General features: G+C 29.4%; 1 protein-coding gene and 2 pseudogenes across 2 annotated transcripts in view; 2 read left to right on the top strand and 1 right to left on the bottom strand.

Moving 5' to 3' along the window:
* LOC147909645 (uncharacterized) overlaps nucleotides 1–4,509 on the top strand; it is an 8,773-nt pseudogene extending 4,264 nt beyond the window's left edge.
* Nucleotides 1–19,662, top strand: part of LOC105148625 (cilia- and flagella-associated protein 58) — a 550,890-nt gene that overhangs the window by 31,118 nt on the left and 500,110 nt on the right. The gene's annotated exons all lie outside the window — the stretch shown is intronic.
* Nucleotides 14,944–19,256, bottom strand: LOC147909646 (uncharacterized; annotated as a pseudogene).

The raw sequence follows: 19,662 nt of genomic DNA on the forward strand, positions 1-19,662 counted from the left end.
TATGTGTAAATAATTCAGTAAATAAAGTTTAGACATGTGTTGTATATATGTACACGCACACACGTGCGCGCGCGCGCGCACACGCATACATACGCACACGCGTGTGTATTTATGCTATTATATATAATATATATATATATATATATATATATATATATATTAGGTGTTGGAATTAATTCGTAGCGTTTTTTTAATGAAAGAATGTTATTTATTTCACATGAGCATTAAAAAATACATTAATGAAAGTACTTCCCATCACTTTCTACTACTTTTGACCATCTTTCGGGCAGTGAATGAATACCGCGTCGGAAGAACTGTTCATCTTTAGATGAAATCCAGGAATCAAACCATTTTGTACAATCTTCGTAAGATGTGAACTTCTGCTCGCACAAGCTATGAGCTAATGATCGAAACAAGTGGTAGTCGCTAGGTGCAATATCAGAAGAATACGGCGGGTGCGGTAGCACTTCCCATTTAAGTGTTTCCAGGTATGTTTTTACCGGTTTTGCAACGTGTGGGCGAGCATTGTCGTGCAGCAAGATGACTTTATCGTGTCTTTCGAAGTATTCCGACCGTTTTTGCTTCAATGCACGGCTCAAGCGCATCAGTTGCCGTCGGTAGAGATCTCCAGTAACGGTTTCATGCGGTTTTAGCAGTTCGTAGTATATGACACCCTTCTGATCCCACCAAATACAGAGCAGGAGCTTTGAGCCATGGATATTGGGCTTTGCCACTGATGTTGATGGTTCGCCGGGCTTAACCCATGACTTTCTGCGCTTTGGATTGTCATAATGGATCCACTTTTCGTCACCGGTAACAATCCGATGCAAAAAACCTTTTCTTTTCTGCCGTTGAAGCAGCAGTTCGCACGTGAGAAAACGTCTCTCAATATCCCTTGGTTTCAATTCATATGGGACCCAATGTCCTTCCTTCTGGATCATGCCCAAACTTTTAAGACGTTTTCCTATTGTTGAGAAGTCAACTTCCAATGACGTAGATAATTCTTTAAGTGTTTGACATGAGTTTTCATTGAGCAGTGCCTGCAAATCGTTATCTTCAAATTTTTTCGGCTGACCAGGTCGCTCCTTGTCATCCAAGTCGAAATCACCAGCTTTAAAACGTGCAAACCACTTCCTACACGTTTGCTCAGCCAGAGCATGTTCACTATACACATCCACTAAAATACGATGAGCTTCAGCTGCACTTTTGTTCATATTAAAGTAATGAAGCAAAACTCCCCGCAAAAACACTTTATCTGGCACAAATTTTGACATATTCAATGAATTATACAGTATTGTTATTTATGATTTCAAGAAAGGTTATGTACGGCAAATGACGTCCTATGATAGATGTTTACAATGTATACAGAACTATAGGTAACAACGAAATAGTGTACTGCTTGTGCCATCTCTTGTAAAACGCTACGAATTAATTCCAACACCTAATATATATATGTTATTTTATATCTGTGCATCAATAATTTACTAAATAAAATGTATGTAAAAGACAGAACAGTATAATTAAAATAATTATCTTCATTTGTATTCATATGTAAATAATATGGTATGTTTCTTGTTTAGGAAGAAATTATTTCAACAAAATTGAAATAACTAATATCATATTTATTTTATTATTTTTCCTCTCAAAAGAAAAAACTTTGACCAGGGCACGTTTTGATTGATATGGGCCTGAGTAGGTCGATAATTCAGATCATTTCTATGGTTCAGCGACGCACTTTTCATGACAGCGCCGCTGTCGGAATATCGCGGAACTAAAATACTGCTCAGTTTCATGGCTACACGTCAATTTCACTCGTAATATACAAACGAAATTTTTGAATGCACCTTTCTCTTAAACTAAAACTCCTATCACGTTTCTAAAAGCATGGGATTGTTCGTTTAGGTTTTCCGCAATACGCTAGCTACTTTTCATGAACGTGCAAGATCTGAAACTCTTATATGCAACACATATTGTGATGTGTTGACTACAGAAGCCGATAACAAAACTGTAAGTCTTTAATTTTTTTTCGTTTTTCGTATTCAAATGTAGCTGGCGCTTTGCGTTGTTGTCGATACTTTAATTGTGGAGAAGGATTTTTCAGTCCATAAACACAGTTATGAGAAAGGTGCTTTCAAAATTTAATGATAAAACAGGACACTCCAGCATCCCCTTAATCGTGAGAAAGAAACCTTACTTATTGAAGAATTTGTAAATTTATTGATGCCATTAATGTCTGATATTTGGCTCGAAGTATGTCTAGATGAGAAAGTTGAGAGATTACAATTTTGAGCAAATTGTAATTATGCAATCGATTGTGGAATACATTGATATGTTGGATCAGAATGATTATAGCGTCAAACATATGAAGCGTTGATTTAAAGTTATGTTTTATGATGTATATATGAAAAATTTCCTATCGAGGTTTCCTTATGATAAAGTAAAACCTCTTATTAATGAATTCATAAAACGTCAAAAAGAATCAAATTTTTTTCAAATGGAATTTACGGAATTTACGGAAGGATATTTGGAACAAAATTTGGAAAAAATTGTCAAATTCACATATAGTTTACATTTCTGTTTAATTGCAACGAACAATTTTCCAAGTCTGTCAGGAGCTATTGCATATCCATTCTGAAGTATTTAAATTATTGTTATGTAATAAACATAAGTAATATTATTATCTAATTATTATTATGTATGAGGCCTTTTTTACGAAACTTTTCTCATTTTCAAGTATTATTGAAGATTGGTGCGACCCTCAACTAACTAAACTACTAAAAACTTTATCGAAAACTTTTTTTCGAAAGCTGGATCAGTTTGATATAGCAACTGTATTAATTTGAATCATATTTTGAGACTGATTATTGAAGCAAATTCTCGTTTGCCTAAGAAAGAATTGCAATCGCATTTGTATTTAATTATTATTTGTATTTTATTATTAGTGACATTATGTTAAACAGCAATTTAAATGAGTTGCACAGATAATTGTTTTAAATAAAAAGTAAAAACTGTAAACAGTAGATAATTTAATTTTTGTAGAGCATTCATTTAGGAATATATGAGATAACATATAATTAACTTAGTAGACAGTCGCTAATTATTATTTGTTTCGTTTGACAGAGAAAAAATCTTTGAAAGTTTTGTTATGATCTTACCAAGCCTATTCATGAAACCGAGCATAGATGACGTCATAATTCGTATGATCAATCAAATAGTTTTATGTTTTAAGAAATGGATTTGGGAAGAATTGATAGCTAAACATGAGTTTATTATCGATAAGTTATGTCTTTGAATGAATTGTGATATAATAATTTCATTTAAGAGGAATTTAAACCATTTGAATTGGAATAGCAAGATCCTTCTAATAAGATATACAGGGTGGGCCATCTATTGGTACGTTTTTGAATTTCGTCGTATGGCAACACCGAACGAGCTACAGACCCGAAATTTTAACAGTTTATTAGTCATACCGTCCGCGGCACGAAACAACATGTTTTCTCTTGAAGAGCGTTTTGAAATTTTAAAAACTTATTTTCAAAGTCAGTGCTGTGTCGCCGAAACTGTACGAATTTTGAAAAGAAATATGGGTCGTGATAGAGCACCCACCGAAGGAGCTATACGCAAATTGGTGAGGAAAGTTCGTGAGAAAGGGATGTTAGTGGATGACATTATATTACGACTGTTTTGAGTGAAATTGGCGCCGAGGTAGTCCAAAATGTCATTAATAATTGGGGTGACCGAATGGCATACTGTAAGGCCAGTAGAGGGAGCCACATGAACGAAATCGTTTTTCATTCTTGACGCGGATACTTTTAGCTTCACAACAAAAAAAAATTAATAAAAAATATCAATGTATGCTCATTTGATCGCATTTTTAAAAACGTACCAATAGATGGCCCACCCTGTACTTAGGTTTCATTCCATAAAAATTAAAGATAATACGATTTGGATTAAGTAAATAATAATTTCCACTATAATATACTTAGTAAGTCTGGTTGTATATCTGCCTATGGGCAGCAGCATGCATTATTGGTAATGCAGAATATGATTATATCGCAAGTCCGGCGGGGAATGAGACAAGAGAAATTAAATTTTATTTTGATATAGTGTAAAATTTAAAAAATACAAATGGTATTATTTCTTATTATTTATACAAACTTACTTTTTTAAAAAAGGTAAAAAAAAACGCTAAACATGCGTGCTTTTCATTTGGGCCGGTTTCATCAACGCCAATTACTTAATTGGCCGTGGAACTGACTAATTGTGTTTGTGTTTGCTGTTTAGTAGAATTGATAGTTCACCGATTCGGCTTAATCGAGTTGATGAAACCGGCTCTTTGTATATAACACTAAGTATCCAACCAAATTAATAGTAGTTTTAATTTTTCTTCAAAGATATTCTTATCGAAGGTCTTCTTAATCCAACCTCTCTAAGTAATGGCACCTTTAATTCTCTGTCAAAAATTATTACTCTTCGAAAAAAATGAATGTATCTAATGAAAAATTAAAACTCAGATGCTACAATCTTAACTAATCAAGTTAAGTTCTGTCAAATTAAAAAGTAAAACGCAAATGGTATTGTCTCTTGTTATTTACTTAACTCTAATGATATATATTATCGTATAAAAGATTTAATATCAATAAAATTGGCGCCAAGTTAAATTTCATGTAATTCGGATATTAAATTATATAAATAATGTTAACTTTAATGATGTATCATTCCTTTAAAAGATTTGATATCAAGAACTAGCGCAAAGTTAAATCCCATTTCTTTATATCATGCCAAATTAAATAAATAATGAATATCTAATGATATGTATCATTTATATAAAAGAATTGATATCAACAACTGTGGCGCCAAGTTAAATTCTATTATCAAAATTAAAAGTAAAACCCAAGTGATACTATCTTTATTATTATTTACTTATCCAAAAGGTACTATCTTTAATTTTTATGATTAAAAGTATACGTATATATTATTGAAGGATCTTCCTATTCCAATTCATGGTTTAAATTCCTCTTAAATGAAATTATTATATTACAATTCATTCAAAGACATTTTCTCTTCGAATTAAAGTAGTGGTTATTTAATTTTCCTTCAAAATATTATACAAAACATTATCACAAAATTGCGTTACCTTGATCAATTTAAGTGTTATCACAAAAAAATTAAAGAGTTAACCATATAAAATGAAAAAATTTAATTTAAATAGAAAAATTCTTCATGTAAAAACTGGGCGCACTAGATCGAGTAAGTAATTTAAAGTAATAATAAATTTAATCTGAACTTTACACTGAATAAGAATAAAGTTTATTTATTTTTATTTATTATTTATTTCTCTTTCATAATGTATGTCTTACAAATCTAAATTTATTTATTTTAGATTTAAACTTAATAGCATATACCAACCAATATTTGACAATTTTTAGTAATTAATATCTCTTAATTATTGCGTAAACTGCAAAATGGTAGATGACTTTTCGACTCAGTCCGATTCACTCAACCTGCTCATGATGGGTGACGAAATATGTTAAAATCACCCTGTATAATAAAGCATATAAAAAATTATACAAATTTAAGACATTTTTTCAAGTTTTCATATATTTTACTGTTCCGACGACAATTACTTATGCATATGAGTATGGATTACATATATACGGAAGCGTTAATAATTAATCCACGAAAATGATATGTTGAATTATAACTTTATTACACGGTTGAATTCGTAAAAAAATAATCTTTAATTTGATAAAAGAAATTTGAAAATTTAAAAAAATTATGGGTGGTGGGGGTATTTTGTTAAATAAAAAAATAAACAAAATTTTTTTATCTATAACTTTAAAGTACTCTTGAAACCGTTCAACTTTTATTTAAAAAATTATTTTCTATTTTTCTTTCAACGATATTCATTTTGAAAGAAAAGTACCGTTTTTTTTGAAGGGGTGTTTCATCCCTTAAACATAAGTTTAAACACAACAGCGCACGTATAAAAAAATACCTGTCTCTTAGATTTTCGTATTTACAATATATCTCATGGAGAATCAAATCGGTTCCCGACAGTTGTGAACCTTACCTTGTTAGAAAAATAACATATATATAAATAAGAAGTATATTAAGATGAAAAATTAAAATCATATTAAAAAATATGAATATTTAGAAAAATAAGGAAAATACGAGGGGTATCCAGAAAATAAGTTCCGTTTTTTTTACAAATAAAGTTTTTATTGAAAAAATCTAAAATTTACATGGATAATACTTGACTTCTAGTCTTTTTCTACATAATTCCCGTCAATCTCAATACATTTTGTATATCTGGAAACAAGCTTCGAAATCCCTTCTGCATAGAAACTTCCCGCCAGTTCTTTAGTCCAGTTAGTTACAGCTGTCTGAACTTCCTCGTCGCTTTGGAAGCGTTTTCCGGCCATAGATTCACTCATCACACTCTCTCCATATACAGAAACAAGCTGTTTGTGAATATCAACCGATTTAAAATCTTGAGCAAAAAGAAACTGAATGATGCCGCGCAAAACAACTCGAGAAAGAATCGGAATGGAGGTGGCGGGACGCGAAGTGGAGGACTCCATTTTGATAACCTCTCCTGACCGTGTTTCACGAGCTACTGATGCCGAACACCGCTCATTCTATTCGGTAGCTTCCCCTCTTCAATGCTGTGTTGCCAGCTCGCTCATACATCGACCTTACTAAACGTATAATACAAACGGAACTTATTTTCTGGATATCCCTCGTAAGAAGCATTTCTAATGAGAGTTAAAGTATCTAGCGTGTGTGTATATGTGTATATGAGATTGAGTTCTATGATATAGAGTCGTGTAAATTATGACTGTTGTAAATGCTTAAGTTTAAGCGGAATTTCCGTACAAAAATTTGACTTGAATGATCTGGAATTCCAAATATGGTTCGGACAGAACGAGATTTGCAGATAACAGTCGGCATAGAAAATATCTGGAACTTCATATGTAATTTGGATATAACAGGATTTTCAGTGCAAGAAACCAGGTATGTTCAAATTCATATACGGACATGCTTGGAATTTTCAGCAGGGAGACGTGTCAATTAGATAGACAAAAAGATGTCTTTTAGATTTTTAAAAGATATCTCTTTGTCTTGCATTTTTTCCGAAAAAATATCTTTTAAAGACCTAAAAGATGCGACAGTTTAAGATATTTCAGATAAAATAGAATTGAAGCTATCTTAAAGACATCTCGTAGAATTCTAAAAGACATCTTTAAGTTATTTAAAAGATGAAAAGATTTTTTAAATTTCTGGAAGATGTCTTTTAGATATGAGAGATGTCTTTAAGATGTCTTAAAGATATCTTTTAGATGTCTTAAAAATTTCTTTTTATGTCTTGAACATATTTTTTAGATGTCTTGAAGATATCTTAAAAAGTAACTCCATATTTACAAAACGAATAAAAACGTTATAGTGTATTTTTGATATAAGAAAAATATAACTTTTTTTATTTTGAAAAACACATTTCATTAATTTTTAACATAATAATCATATATAATATTATATCAGGAGATGCGGTAGCGTCTCTCCCGTCAATTATATTTTTGTACTATATTATGAAGGAGATGATACCACATGTCATAAAAGAGATGCTACAGCGTATCCTTTACAAAAAGAAATAGGCTTGTGTAATTAAAAATTATTGTTTTCTTTAAACAAATTGATGTTATAAAAAAATATATATGGAAAAGAACATAGATTTTTACAATTAAAATGAGATAACAATCATGTCCGTACTTAATGCGTAGATATGAATATGTGCACATATTTTTCAGCCCAATTTCAGCCCAAACACCTTGTCATCGTTATCGTCGCCGTCGTCGTCGTCATCGTCTTTGCAAAATCTTGTTCTCTTTTGATGCACCTTTTTTCCGCACTTTCTGCACTTTTCTACACCACTTCTGCACTTTCCTACACCACTTCTGCACTTTTTTAATACTTATTTTCTACACTTTTTTACACTTTTTCTATACTTTTCCGACATCTTTTCTACACTTTTTCTACATCTCTACTACATCTCTCACACTTATCCCGCATTAATTTTGCATTTCTTTTGCACCTCTTCGCACCTTTTCCGCACCACATCTACATCTTTCCTGCATCTCTTTTGTTCTACATATCATCGCATCGTTTCTGCATATCTTTCGCAATTCTTCTACATATTTTCTGCACTTTTTAAGTACCATTTCTGCGTCACTTCTGTGCCTTTTCAGCACGTTTTCCGCATTTATTCCGCACGTCTTCGCAATGCTTCGATACGTCTTCCGCATCTCTTCCGCACTTTTTTCGCATGTCATCTATTTGCGAATATTATCTATTTAAACAATAAATGTCAATACGTCCTCAAAGAGTTTCGAGTTATCCTATCCAAAGGAAATCGTCTTTTATTACACATTTTCCGATAGTCCAAACGTTTGTATTTAGTTATTACTTGAACGCAAAATTTCTAGATTCTAATGATCACAATATTTCTTGATTAATTAAATGTTTGCAATTCGTGTTTCGAATTATGAAATATAGAAAATTAGTACCTGTGTTACAGTCAACTTATGTGGATTAATATTGAAAGTGAATGACTTGTTGTAATAAAGTACGTTAAGATGTTCTGCCAAATTCTCATCATGATACACAGCTTTACATATCCAACATGTATCGAAAGAAAGGGTAAAATGGTATCATGTGGGGGAGGGGGGGGGGGAGTTATCCTAAGCAAAGGAAAGTATGTCTCTGGTAATTTTTCCATATCACTCTGCTTCAATTTGTTTTTTAATAAATATCATTTCCGACGTGATTATTTTTTGAAAAAACAATTCTATATCTAACACCTAAATATTATTTCAATTTATTTGTATGACCACATTTAATCTGATGCAATGATAATACAGTGAGAGAATCTTATATTAGCTTTATGTTCTTTGATTCGCGTTTTTGCTTTTCTTTTTGTTTGACCAACATAAGAAGAGTCGCAATCAAGACAGTTTATTTTATATACCACATCACATTGTTCCATTTTTTCTACTTATACTTATACTTATCTAATTTTATGAAACGATTCAAAGTATTCATAGGTTTATACGCTATTTTAAAATTATTTTTTTCCGCTATAGTATTAAATTGGTCCGAGATTGTATTCATATATAGTATTGTGAAATATTTTTTTTTATTATGATCGATGGAATCATTGTTATTAACAATATTATTTTCATAAAAAATTCTTTCTACTCGCTAATTTTTTAATTCTTATTAATTGTAGAAAAGATTATGTCAAGAGGATAACTATTAATTAGAAGAATGTTTATCATTGATTCAATATTTTTTTTTGTGATATTCAAGATGTGGGAGAAAAAGAATTCTATCAAACTGACCAATTATTACTCCTCTTTTATGTTGAAGTGGAGGGTTCGATTTATAGCTTAGATATCTTCCTGAGTTCGTGGGTTTTTTATACATATGTCAAATTTGAACCATCATCCAATATCACTCTAACATTAAGGAAATTTATAGAATTGTCATCTCCATTCTCAACTGTGAATCTTAATCTATCATGGTAAGAATTGAAATTATCAAGTATCTCATTGATCTGATTGTTTGGAACAGTTAATAAAATATCATTCACATATCGATAGTAAATTGAAATGTTGATATTAATGTTGGAAAAAATTATATCTTCCAAATCTTGAATTACTAAATTCGTTAAGATTGATGACAATGGAGACCCCATATCAAAGATTTGTTTGAAAAATTTATTTATTATTTGTTTGAAAAATTTGAAATAAGCTGAATTGATAATAAAGGAAATAGCGTTAAGAAATTCTTTTTTAGAAATGTCTACATTTTTTGATATGTATGTCTCCATCTTTTTTCAATACTTTTTGTGACTAACTCTGTGGGTTAACTCTATAGTATAGACATTAGACATTATATATAAATATAATGTCAAAGGCGACCAATTTGTAATTTGATTCTAATGCAATCATTTAAATTATTGACCAATCAAAATTCAAAACTATTTTTTATGTAGCCAAATTCTTTTTTTGTACTTTTATCAATAATTTCTTTTAAGAAAGTCGCAAGAGGATATTGGGGACAATTAATACAACTAACAATTATTCTTAGTGGATTACCTACTTTGTGGATCTTTGGTATCCCATAGAATCTCGGCACTGTACTATCAAAAATATTTAATTTATTATGCGCATATTGATTCATGTATCCTTCTTTCTTCCACCTAATCAACAGTGTGTGTGTGTTTGCTTTGTCATTATATTTGTGAGATCTTTGTTAATACTTATATATGTGTTATTTTCAGATAAAATTTCATGCATTTTTTATTATTGCATAATCTGTTCAGTTCATTATTACAGTCGAATTCCCCTTATCTGCTCGTGTAAAATTTATAATATCTGGATGTTCCGACATAAATTGTGTTTGTTGTGTTACTGCCTTTATTCCTTCTTTTAATGTATTGTTCTCTCTCTATATTATTCACATGATTATTAAATTCAGTTTTATTTAAAATTAGAATTGAGTCATTTCTTATAGAATTTTTAGTATTAATATCTAATATATTAATGTTGTTTTCAATGTGTTTTACAAATTCTATAATTATTTTCTCAATTCTATAATTATTTTCTATTGATAATATTATTTGGTAAGTTAAATTTTTGTCCTAGTTGCAATACTGCTTTAACATTTTCTGGTATTTCAAAATTGTTGAGATTGATTATTCATTCGTTATTAATATTATCTAATTTAAGATTATCATTTAATTATATAAGTTAAAATTAAGTGGACTTATATTATAGTGTGATATACTGTTTCATGATTTGAGATGTTAATAGCCTGCATAGAAATTTTTTTAATATTTGAAGGAATAAATTTTGAGTTAATATTAATATATTTCGACCATAATAAATTGAACTCTATAGATTTTATTTATTTTTTTTTTGTTGAGCTGTAATTGTTCGCAAGTTTTGTAATTTTTTGTTTATTCTAAAACTTTCTTTCAATCATAATTTATTGAAATTAAATACCTGTCGACTAAGAAATGAAAGAGACACATGTTTAGCCAACGAACCGAAAATTAATCTATGATGCTTAAAAAGTTCGTTTTTTGTGTAAGATAGCAATTTATACGCATCTTGTAATTCTAATTTTATAGTTTTACAAATGAAGTTATGTTTTAATCTATTCATTTTATACTCTGTTGAGCATATTATATTTATGCACAAATGCATATTAGGTATATTTATAATGAATACTTCCTTGTAGATGTTTCGGAATTAATTTTTCTTTTAGACATGTTTTCAAGAAATAAATTTTAAGTCTTACATTTATATTTCGTCTTAATTAATTTGATATATTATTTTAGTAGGAGACATACTTTAATGCTAAAATATATTCTGATAAAAACCAAAAATAATGTCAACGGTAATTTAACCGCATGTTAAACGCATGTTTATAATAAACAATAAATGTCAATACGTGGTCAAAATTTAAAAACGAAAAGATAAAGAACATACACGAACACAAGATATCGTTAGCGAGTAATTATATTAACACAGATACTAATTTTCTATATTTTATAACTCGAAACACGAATTGCAAACATTTAATTAATCAAGAAATATTGCACTGAGAAAAAAAAATATCAGTAATTATAAAAGTATAGTAAAATAGCAAGAAAAAAAATAGGGAAAGTTATAGGGGAAAAAGTCTCATAGTTAATTGAAATACAGGAATATCGTTGGAATAATTGAACAATATATTTGACTATTTAATAGAGCGAATAGTTAAGTGGCAAACTATATTTTTATCATTATTAGTATTACATTAAGAATCGTTGCCGTAACTATAAAAGTATAGTGAAATAGCACCTCAGCTTTTCACAATTAGTTGTGGGAAGAAAAATACCATAGTGTAGGAAAAGGACATACTGTGTTTACGAATTCTTATTTAGTTCGTGCGTTTCCGATTTTGACGATATGTGCTAGAGCATCAGCGCGCCTGCGCAAGACCGAAAGGTAGAGTAAGGCGAGAACAAAAGAACAATCGAACAACAGCGAGGCACGATGAAGAGTTGAGGTGAAAAACAAAGAGTCTCTCTGCTAAACCATCGGCCAATGATACTGGCTCATCGAACATTCCATTCTCTGGATGTCGTCTGATATCCTACAATAGTTAATGGAAATGCAAAAGTATTGGTAAATACAACCAAATAATATAGTTATTAGTACTATATTGAAAATCATTGCCGCAATTACAAAAATATGGTGAATTAGCATCTTTTCTATTCATAATTAGTTATGGGAACAAAAATATCATAATTAATAGAAATACAGATATTGGCAAAATAATATAATTAAATTATATTTGTAAAAACAGTTTTGCGATTATTGTCAATCATATTATAAAGAAAAGTACACAAACCAAACATCCCCCTCAAACCGATTGTCAGCGCCATACATAACTTATCCCGCTTCTTAGTACAAACACTACAACCCCTCACTGGAAAATCCGAATTATTTACATAACTAACTCAACGGACTTTATACAAAAGATCCAAAAAATCCGACTACGTCTCACAGATCTGTTTGTAAGTTTCAACGTAGAATCTCTTTTCACACAAGTCCCAATAAAGATATTAAATAAAGGTCTCACATAAAGTCCCCTTCGACTTTATCCCGCTAACAGAGCACTGCTTAACAACCACTTACTTCTCCTATAACAATCAATTTTATGAACAAACTTCAGGAGCGGCAATGGGCTCTCTTATTTTTCCTGTAATCGCCAACATCTTCATGGAGTATTTTGAGAAAGAGGCCCTCAGAAAAATACTCAAAAAATCAGAAGTTTGGTTCCGTTATGTAGACGACACATTCGTGATATGGAGACATGGCAGAGCCGAACTCCGTAAATTCCTTATTTCCCTCAACAATCAACATCCAAATATCCACTTCACTATAGACATAGAGGAAAACGGAAAAGTCCCCTTCCTAGATGTTCTTGTCTCTAAAAAAGCTAGCGATACCTTAGGTCATCAAATGTACAGAAAACCAACACACACAGATAGATGCCGAGTCGCACCACCACACAGCACAAAAAAAAAATCTGCAATCAATAGAGCTTTCACCATCTCTGACAAAAACTATCTACAGACAGAACTCAATCACTTAAAATTAACCTTACAGAAAAACGGACACGACAAAAAAGACAATCAAAATAATAAACATGCAAACAAGACAACGGTCTCACACACGAACACACAACCAGACGAAAGGATCCATTCTTTCATATGTCAAAGGAAACAAATCGGATTAGCAGGATATTAAACAAACACAATATCCGAATCTTTAAACCACCCAAAAAGATAGCACAAATCTCAAGAAATTCTAAAGATCAAAGACCACTCAGAATTATACAAAATATCTTGTTCCTGCAGGCAAGTATATTGGAGAAACTGGGAGAATGATCAACCTACGGATAAAAGAACACCAACGTGATGTCAGGCTAAAACACGTCAATCAGCATTATTAGAACATAATCTCGAAACAGGACATCAAATACTGACAAAACGACCACAATAGCCAACATTACATCATACTTTCCAAGAAAGTATAGAGAAATCATAGAGATACAAAAATACCCTAACAATTTAAATAGAGATAATGGCTACAACATAAATAAAATATAGAAAAAATTCTGCTGAAGACCAATTTCCTTCACCTCTCACATAATTCTCTTTTTTCCTCCCACTACTCCAACAGATAGCGTAATATAAAAGGAACGGCTCAGTATCAGGCTGCCCCTCGCCCTGATGAAGTGGACTGCAAGGTTCACGAAACGTTAGCATTCCAAGAATGGATCAGGAAACCCGCGAAACGCATAATCTTTATATAGAAAGTACCCGTGGAAGCCTCAAGAATATGTTAATAATATTGTTGCTACAACTATATTTTTGTAGTTATTATTACAATAATTATTTTTATTTTTAAGATACAATTTTGATTTCTTTATTATATCAATATGTACAATTTATTTATATATTTGTTACAATACAATATATTTAATTGCAATTACGCATTGGATATTTGAAAAAACGCATAGGTTATCAGCGAGATTTGAACCTAAGACCTCTAGGGTGATAACCTATCTACCCTAACGCTGAGCTAATTGCATGCTTGGATGCTTGATGTATTCAATTGTTATTACTCCCGTTCCGATCATGTCTCGCGCGAATCAGAGATTTTTCACAAGTGTGCATTAAAATCTGTTTACCTAAATAATTTTACAAATTATTCATATCTTATGTAACACAAGAATAAATTGTATGTAATTAATAATAGTTATGGCAAACCATTCAACTTTAGTTGAAACGACTTCAAAGTAGTAAAATGCTATAGTTAATGCTATTCTTCCCATAAAGTGCAACTTTTACCTATTAGTTGTCGTAATCATTCAATTTTAGTAGCAGTAACTTTTAAAATCGCTAATTGTCCATCTCCATTTAAAACAACTATAAAATTCAATATTATTGAATTAACCATAATATAGTTCACTCAGTCAATTATATTAGTTCTATATACAAAACTTGGATCTTTGTCAAATTCATAGTTGATGTACGACTATAAAATTTTCTCCTAATGCGTAATATTTATACTCCTTTGGTAATATTTTAGTTCTTTCTTCACTGAGAGAGAAATGTTTGGGATTTTGACTATAATTATATATTATTATAATTACGATTATCACCGCTACGATAGTAATAATAGTAACTATTAGGTGTTGGAATTAATTCGTAGCGTTTTTAATGAAAGAATGTTATTTATTTCACATGAGCATTAAAAAATACATTAATGAAAGTACTTCCCATCACTTGTAAAACGCTACGAATTAATTCCAACACCTAATATGTGTATAGTTCTAGCAACAAATGTACATGTGTATATAGTTGATCATTTCATCTAAAATGATGCGTCTTTACAAGAGAAATCCACTTGAGTAATTTTTTTCATGCAAACGTTTGCGAGTGTGCAGTTTATGTGAATATACCCTAAATCGCACATGAAATACATAACACACTGAGAAAAAAAATGATTGGAATAACCATAATTTAACTAATAGTCATTTATAGTCATTTTTTGGGACAACCATAAATATTTACAATTGTTTTGACTATATAAATTATAGTAACCTGAACACTAAATTATGATCATAACGATCATAATATGTATTCATTCAACTACATTGTAAATCTTACACATTTGCATATAGTAAATTATACTATATACATAAAATGTATTATAACAACAAACATAATTAAAAATACGTAGAATCATATACCTATTACTATCAAGATTTGGAAATCGATAGCAAAGTTAGATGATTATTACGAAATCATATAACAAATATAACTGAATTATTAATTATTTTAAATGAAATAATTTGGTAATTGTGATGAACAATTCCTTTTATGTAATAAAAAAAAGTATACGGTTATATCTTAACGAAAAAAATAATTTTTTTGTTATTATTATTTTTTATTTTTCCATTTCAATTTATTATTTATTGTTTTGCATATCTATATTCTATTTTAACTACAATTAATTATTAAAAAATCAAAACGCATCGTCGATAAGATTTGAACCTACGATCTCTAAAATAGTAACCTAATTTACGATAAGCTAATCGCATTGTGATCGAGACATTGCCAACATTACTTATACTTCTTACTGTAATCATTCTTAATTTCTTGCCTTTGCTGCCAGTTTAATATTATTAATATTTGAGGAGATTACACGGAAACGAAATAATACGCTGGTATTTATTAATATAGTTAGGAAATGATAATGACAAAGCGATTGTCCTCAGTTTCTAGAAATCGTCCGACCGTTGCGGGCATGTTTCGTCTCGCTGCGATCTGAGTGTTGCGTGTTTTATTTTTTGAGCATGTGTGACCGGCTTTGACTGTGATATAATTCTTATTTTTGTAGTTTTTTTTTAAGGTAAATGTTAAATTATTATTTATATAAATATGATTAAATGTATTATTGCTACACGGAAAAAAATATTTGGTTGAATTAACTTGAATTGTGGTGGAAAATGAACAATCCAGAATTCTAGTTTAAGTTTACTAGAAACTTTCTTTTAATTTAGATTAATAGATGGTTAGATTCTGGTAGATTGGATATTTCAAATAGAATTCTGATAGATTGGGAATTGGTTATTACAACTAGAATTCTAGTAGATTTTGAAATTGATTATTTTAACCAAATTCTGATAGATTTAACCAGAGATCTAGTAAACTTAATTAGATTTCTAGATCGTTCATTTTCCATTACAATTTCAGTTAATTCAACCAAATTGTTTTTTCCGTGTGTAGTATTGTCAAATATTTATACAAATAATTACTTTTACAATTATTTTCTTTTTATAATACGTATAGTAAATTTGACCAATTAAATTTGTAATTAGAAGTACAATTAAATATGCTATTAATATAGTTACACTATTTGAAAATGACTGCAGATTTTTCCATTTTTAAAAATATATTTTTTATATATTGTTACAACATGTAAATAGTAAGCAAATGTTTAAAAAATAGTTATATTCATTATAATTATGATTGCAATTATCACATAAAAATGGTTATTTTATTTATCATATTTTTATCATATTTTTATATTTTTCTATATTTATATTTGAAATTATTACAATTTATAGTACAAAGGTTATTGTTACTAACTTATGGCAATAATAACTATAAAAGTGATGCTCCTAATCACAATTATTTTACCATACAATTATAGTCACAAATACGATATACTTTTCTCTCAGTGTATAAGCATAACATAAGACTGATAAATCAATTTTAAGCCAAGCATCCAGTACTAAGTCACCATATTGATTTACATGAGATGCTCATTGCTCAGCGGTCTTATGTTATGCTTATGCCGTTATGCATTTCACGTGAGACAAATTTAACTGTTATTCTTTCTATAATACTTGTACATCTTTGTCTATTATCGTAACCATTCAACTGTAGTAGCAGTAACTTTATAAAGTTGAAATACTATAGTTAATGTCATTCTTCCTACGAGGCTTGTTCAACCTTTAACTCTTAGTTATAGTAATCATTCAACTGTAGTAGCAACTTTATAAAGCTGAAATGCTATAGTTAATATTATTCTTCGCACGAAATTTGTTCAACCTTTACCTATTAGTTGTCATAACCATTCAACTTTAGCAGCAATTTAAAAATAGTAAATTATTATCCTTAATTGAATCAACTATAGAATTATTATTGGATTAACTATAATATAATTAACTTAGCGCTATATATATTAGTTTTATATACAAAACTTATATAGTTATCACCTTTAAAGTTGTCATAACTATGAATTTTTCTCTCAGTATATAATTTAAACTATAATGTAGTTGTTATAGTTTAAAAGCATAGTTTAATTTCTCAGAAACAAATAATTATAGTAACTACATTTTTTATTTCAATAAAATTATTTTATTGCATCAACAAAAGACTTTGCTTGCACATATCCAAACAAGAAATTTATCGATTCAATTAAATAGGATTCTTAGATACATCTTTAATTATGTTAGCTAAGGTTTTAAAAATATGTACATCAAAACAGTTTTATTTTTTAAATATTTTTTTATTTATATAATAAACATATTGAAATTATAAAGCAAATCTTTGGTATACAAGAGGTAAGATAATGAGGTAAGATAAATCATATAATATACAGTGTGTTTCATTTTAATCGCCCCAGGAAAATATCTCGAAAAATATAGAAAATATAAAAAAATATTTCAGAGAAAAGTTTTGTGACTTCGAGGGGGACATAAGATGGTATTATGGTTTGATGGCATTGTCAAAGTCAGGGCAAGGTCACTTTGAATTTTTTAAATGGAACTCTCAATTTTTCATTGCATATTCTTGTAACTTATCTCGGGAGCTTTCCAAATCGCTATAATTAAGTTCATTTTCATTAAGTATTTTGCGAGTTATAAGGTTTGAACGTAACAGTACCGTCGACATTAGCATTACCGTCGCATTACCCAAGATGTCCGACCGATGATTAAAATCTCTTGAATGTTATTCAGCATCGTGTCCTGAATAATATTTGTAAGATCAAGATTATTGGAGATTGTTTCTCTTATTTTCATTTTTGCACTGAAAATTCATTTTTATGTAGAGTTATGAAAACAATTTGTCTGAGTAATAAATACAACTTCCAAACTTTATTTCTTCGTGGAATTAGATCTCCAAAAATTAAATAAGCATTAAAATATAATATTTCTTTTCAGCAGACATTTTCAAATATTTATTTTGTAAAAAAGTAATAAGTAGTGGTTTATTATTTTCGTGGGAATATTTAAAATGTTTTAATTTAAACTTGAAAGAATCTAATTATTTTATCAGCAATAAGCTTACGTAATATTAAACTCATGGCATAATTACAAATGCCTTCAAATAAGTCATGCATGATATCCACACAAAAATTTTCTGTAACATGAAAATTTAATACATTATTCCAAAGAATCTAGATTCTTCTGCTATTCCTGTTTGATGACAATTATTTTTTTTAACATCGGAATTGTATAATAATTTTCTTTATTGCGCAATATAGAGTCATCTTCTATAATCATCATAATAGAATTCTTTTTTTAACTTTTTTAACTTTAAAAAATCTACAAAAGTAATCAGCGTTGAAACTCTTTATAAAACCAAGCATAGACTTAAGTCCCAAATTATCATTTATTAAGCGGTGATACGCAAGCTTGAAAAAGACATGGACATTTTGTCCGTTAATGTTAATTTTAATTCCTTCGGTTGCCAAATTATTTAATTGCTCAATAATATTTTTGTATACTATTTTTGATGTAAAATTATTGACATGTCACTTACTTTATGTATATACTCCGTATGATACTGTATTAAGTTATCTTTAATTATTTTTAAACATAGAATGCATAATTTGAAGAAGAAATATGTTATTCAACTTTGATTTAAATTCCGACGGTAAACAAAGTAACGAAATATATAATCCTGACATTTTATAAATAATAGCATGTGAACCTAAAGAATTCTCACATTCGAAATCATCTTGATATAAAAGTAGAGGTAAACAAAATTTGTTTAATTGTCGTTTTGGATTTCTAAAATTGAGTTTGTATAATATTTGATATATTGTGCGAGTCGCAATTTAACTTTGTTATATATATTGTCATTGTTTTAGCAAATACATTACGAGTTTCGAAAAATTTTTTTAAAACCAAAGCTATTGGAATAACAGAACCATTACATTTTACAGGCTTAATAATATTTAATTTTATTGAATTTGATTTTTATGGATATCCAAAAGTTATAATTTTGGGGTCTATAAGATAATGTCGTTTACATAATTCTTGAAGACATTTGTACAGTATTTACTTAAAAAAAGAATGAATTTGATTGAAGATAATTGTTCTTGGATTTTATCCATAGTAGGATTATTACCAGATTTTATAATTTCTTTCAGAGAATTCATAAAATGACCATTTAATATATCATTAAAAATCGTTACTATTTGTGTTGCCTGATTACGACTTAATTTTGAATCACCATAAAGA

Source organism: Acromyrmex echinatior, chromosome 5 (assembly GCF_024713525.1).
Source record: "Acromyrmex echinatior isolate Ae372 chromosome 5, ASM2471352v2, whole genome shotgun sequence".
Classification (NCBI taxonomy): Eukaryota; Metazoa; Arthropoda; class Insecta; order Hymenoptera; family Formicidae; genus Acromyrmex; species Acromyrmex echinatior.